We start from the raw sequence: 5,595 nt of genomic DNA on the forward strand, positions 1-5,595 counted from the left end.
AAACAAACGCTGATGTTTTTTAGGAGGGGTGGATGATCAGTGTATCGTTTAGTTGCCACATTTTTTTTGAGAAGGTACGAGAAAGGGGACTGGGTGGATGACATCAGGGGTCAAGCTGATGATGTCAGGGGCAGAGAAATGCCATCTAGGGGCAGTATATGATGTGTCAGACAGGTTCAGTTTCCAGTCAGTTTGTCAAGGGTTTTTCCAGGTTTAGACCTCTGATCTGAAACCTGGGCAGGCAATTTTAAACTGTAGAGCCTGTGTTAAACCCTATTGCATATTATGATCACTGGTTTGCACTTTAGAACATTATCTAAGAGTGTCTAAAGAGAAATTCTTAACTGGCTGAGGACTGTCTGTGAAACACTGCATGATGTGAATTGACTATCATTGCCTTGTTATACACTAGAAGCTGCTGTCAACTGATATACTGTAATACTAAATGCAGCATCTCTCACTTTCACCATTTCTGATCTTGCCCTCCCTCACATCTTGTGTTTCATATTCCTTTTGTCGGCACGCTAAATTCAGAACCAATGCTAATCACCCTGTTCTCAGCTCTTGCTTTCGCCTTTAACAGCCGCCTTTCACCTCGGGAGGAGCCCTCGGCTAATCGGATGCAGCCAGGTCTTATTAAGAGAGGTGCCAAGCGAGGGGTTTTGAATGAGCAAAGGGGCACAACGGTAGTGTAAAGTCTTTTGGGCAGACGGTCACTGTACAAGGCATAGACAGAAAGTGTAGTCAGCCAGGTCGGTGCAGGCAGAGTACAAGCGGAGTCAGACAAGCAAGGGTCAAACCAGGAGATCAATCAAGAAGAGTCAAGACAGGCACGGGTCGGATTACAGAGAGTAGAATAGTCGGTTTACCAGGCAAGTGGTCAGAATCACAGAAGACAGCAGAATCAAGACAGGCAGGGATCAAAACACGAATCAGATCACAAACAGGATACAGAATAGCTCCCAGGAACTCACAATGAGGAAACCTATAACAGGCAAAGAACACCTTTAAATCCGGTTTGAATTTGGCGCCATGCGCGCTGACAGCATGCGCCAGTGTCACTGTGCCTTTAAGAAGGGACATGCGCGTGCCCATAGGAACTGGCACTGTAGCAGAGGAACAGCATGGCGGCCATCCCTGGCTGGAGTGCGGCGGGCGTCCCGGCCAACCCCCACGAATCCCACCAGGGTAAGTTATTACACCTTTCTCCTTATAGACTGCAAATATATCTGTGTATTGTTATTATTAATCCTGTATTCTTCTTACTATATTGACTACAGAATTTACTAAGAATATGGAGCTGACTTGTGAAAGGTTCAGTTAGGGATACCCAGCATTTTTTCCAGTGTGGGATTATATCAAATTTACTGACTTTTTCTTGACTGTCAGGAACATTTTTTCAGGCAGTCAGGAAACTACTTGAAAGAATTGGCTCATTTATCAATACATTTTCCCCTTTCCCAAAGGGCCATTTTGTCAGAAAGTATTCAGCAGCTGAAACCACTGAATTTCCTTTGTTCACTATGGGGAGAAATCTTGCAAGGCATAGCTGAATCGATTCTTAAGGATGCTGAAACAGAAAGAGGATTTTGATAATCCTATTGCAATTGTTATGGGTGAATTCTTTCCCACATCATTCTGATCATGAAAAGGTGCTGGGAAAGAATATTATTAAAGTGTAACTATTGTTATAGTTCATAAAAAAATGAATACTGATAAATCTGCCTCCTTGTTTTGATGTTTTAAAGGTGGACAAACACTCTATCGATCTATCTATCATCTATCTATCTATGGGGCAAATTCACTAACCTGCGGAGTTGCTCTAGCGCAGCCTTCGCAACACTTCACCAGGGCACCGCTAATTCACTAAAATCCGAAGTTGCACTCAGGGAAGCGAAAGGTAGCAAAGTTGCACTAGTGGTAATTCGTCAAGCAAAGCGAAGTTACACTAGCGATGCCTAATTTGCATACGGCACCAAGTTTAAGTACAATGGACGTATATGTAGCAATAAATACATTACACTACACAAGCCCGGGAAAGCTTCATAAAATAAAATAGAGTTGTTATTTTGCCCTATACATATGCCCACTGTATAGTTTAGGTGCCATATGTTAGGAAATGTAGGAGGGAAGGAGGGTACCCGCAAAAAAATGTTTTTCAGCCTATCACCCTTAAAGAAGGTAAAGACGCCAGCGTTTTTTGGGATTGGGGTTTTTGGGGTTGAAAAATGTTTTTTGAAGCAATCCCTATCTACTCTATTGCACTTCGCCTGGTCTGAGGTGGTGAAGGTAAGTCTGGCGCAAGAGGTAACGTTCAGTAAAATGTGCAAGTTAGTGAATTGGCGTAATTACGTCCCATCGCCTGGCGTAAGGGTACGAAGTAGCGCTAGAGTAGGTCCACTTCACTAGCGAATTTACATCAGCACCTGTAAATTGGTGAAGTAACAAAATGACATAACGCTGGCGAATTTTCACTAGCATTAGCCGCTTCGTGCTTTAGTGAATTTGCTCCTATCTATCTATCTATCTATCTATCTATCTATCTATCAGACCCTATGGCTTAAAATATGCTAAAGTGCTATTATTTTGCTTGTAATTAGGCAGAAGACAATGCATTTAATTATTTTATTTACATAACTATGTTATTGGCTCTTAGAGATAGTGATCACTTCCTGTCACTTTAATATAGTGATTTCAAAGGGGTGCTTCTTGATCTTTGGCCTCCATATTTAAACCCAGGTGGATATTGTTGGGGAAAGTAAGGCCCAGTAAAGAGTTCTGCCCTAGAGGGACAACCCTTCTAGAGAAAGTTTGGGAACTGGGACTTTGTGAATGAGGTTTAGTAGGGAGTTAGAAGTTACATTCTATTAGAGAGGCAAGCTAGTAAGGACAGCTTTGTGCTCCACCAAAGGATTGTAGCTGGTGGTAACTCTCCTTAGGCATTACTAAACTAAAGTGAAGGCACCCCAGTACTGATGGGATTTAGGCTTAGTATAACAGATCCCACTGGGAATCTGGATCTGAACCACTAGCTGGTAACCTTAAAAGGATGTTCTCATAGTTGATCCTGGACTCCCTGAAGGACATTTGCATACTTTGTGGTGTTTTCAATAAAACCCTTTCTGTTCCATTTGCAATAACCTCTAGCATCCATTTTTTATTTCTACACAGCAGCAGAGATGTAATTTCACATCACCATCTCCCTTCCTCCTCTTTACATTAACTGTATCTGCTACTACTCAGCCAAGTGAATTGGTGTTCATCCCAAATCCCTCAATATCTTACCTTCAATCTGGTCTTTGTGGAGTGTTTTGAATAGAAAATTATTATTGCCCCTAAATTTCACCCTGTCAACTTTCATATCGCCCCCCCCCACACACACACCAGTCACTTCTTTGGGCTAACACTACTCTCTACCATTTGACAAGTTTGAATCTGAAAACAATTGGTCAAGCTTATGTGATTTCCAAGTTCTGCTTACATTTTGCTTTGAAGAAACAAGAAAGTTGCCATGCTTAACCTTAATATAAAGCACATTTGTCATGCTTATTACCAGTGCAACTCCACCAGCAACTGACTTGGTATGAAAAAAAGAAAAGAACATTTAGAAAAACCCTCACAAGAGAAACAGAATTAATTACAATTTTGGTGAAGCACTGTAAAAATAATTCACATATATTATCTGTTCCTTCTGATTGATGCATTTATTTTTTGAGTCAACAAAATGCCTTGAAGTAGTGTGATTATTCTTATTTTTCCCCTAACAAATAAATTATTCAAACACTGATATATTACAATTACAAGCTGAATTTGTTTTGCTGAATCAAAAGAATTGCCTTCGATGCATTGGCTGTGCAAAGCTTCACTGCTTTACAAATGGAACCACACAAACTGAATCTACTGACATGAAGATCAGATGTTTCAATTATTACTCATTCATGAGTTATCTGCAATGCATGCCAGAACTAGTATATATACATTTTACTGCTCATACAAGAAAATTGTAACATTCACATGCCAATCTGACACAACTGATGTTTCCATCCCTAGAACTCATATACCCAGTTAGTACTACCATCCCCAAGGTACCTTCCCTTGTCAAAAAGAAAGATACTCCCACAAAGCAGGAGAAACAAGATGTATCCTCACACCAGTGTCACACCCTTGTATCTACGTCAGTATCTCTAAGGCATCTTCACATACATTTCATGTTTGTAGGCATATGCTTCAATGCTCGCTTGAGGTGCAAGTTTAAATGCTCTTCTCTGGCTTACATTAATGATCACAGAAGCACATGTAGCCACTGTGCTGTGTGTGTTTATGCATGCTTTTGACACCATTTCATGATTTCCCTATATGTTTTGTGCCAATACTTGCTTCATGGCTCACATCAGTGCATGAGTCATGCTGTGTGTTTTAGCTCTCTCCTCTGCCAGTTGCATCTTAACATTAGTAGTTACAGATGCGCATATATTTATGTTACATATGCTTGTGACATCATTTAGTGTTTTCCCTGTAGGTTCGCTGCCAATAATTTGTCTTTATAAGCACATTTGAAAATGGTATTATTGACTCGATTATAGGCCTATCTTATGATCTACACTGCTATTTCTTGTGTTTAACCTCAACCTTTTGTTTTATCTTCAGACACTGTTGCATTTGTGGTGAGGTACTCATCCCTCAAGCTCAAGTTGAAAAAGAGGTATTTGGCATTATGCTCGCATTCATAATGTGTTAAATAATATTCTCACTGGGGCTTGCTCACCGAAGATCACAAGAAGTGCTAAAACCCTCAAAAATTGTGTTGGTTACCTACTTAGCACATTTATCCTCTCTCTGCTGCTCAGGTTCCAGCCCTCTCCAGGGTTTAACTGGGCCAGCGGGACACCGGGAAAAAACCCGGTGGGCCCTGGATCTTTTGGGCCCTGCTGGCCCAGACCTGTTTCCTGTCCATGTTTGCTGCCCCTGCTTCCAACCTCCCTGTGTCATAAACCCCCGGGGGTGTGCATGTGTGTGCGAAGGCAGCTTCTGAAGGTAGGTTGCAGCAGGGGCCATAGAGAGGGCCCAAGACAGTAGCCCCAGTGGGCCCTGGGCACCCCTGTCTGACCCTGGCCCTCTTCACCAGTCCAGCACACTCCCTGTTCTATTAGATAGACATTTTTGTTGCTTGTAGTGATTGAAAGGAACCTATGATCATCTTCCCTCCATTTTAGGAACCAAAACCAAGCTCTTTTTCAGGCCAATCTTTGTTCTCTGTGGTTCACTCTGGGCATCTTCCACCATCTTGCCACCAGGGGTTGACCAGCTCTAATGTCATTACTGTGCAAGGTTAAGGAATGGGTTTCTGGATGCAAAGAAGGACAGTTGAAAGACCACAAGGAATGGGTCAAGTACATACTGACCTCCAAGCTGAAGTGAATGCTCACCTCTGTGCTTTGATTTATGAAAATTGTGAATGGCTGTTTAATAGTAGAGAGTAATCTCCAATCACACAATATTTGCATATATATTTACATTTTACATATATTAAATACAATGTAACTAAAGTGCATTATAACAAGCATTTGCTGACTATAGAGAGCATAGCTTTATTTC

The sequence above is a fragment of the Xenopus laevis genome, chromosome 2L (genome assembly GCF_017654675.1).
Source record: "Xenopus laevis strain J_2021 chromosome 2L, Xenopus_laevis_v10.1, whole genome shotgun sequence".
NCBI classification, from domain to species: domain Eukaryota; kingdom Metazoa; phylum Chordata; class Amphibia; order Anura; family Pipidae; genus Xenopus; species Xenopus laevis.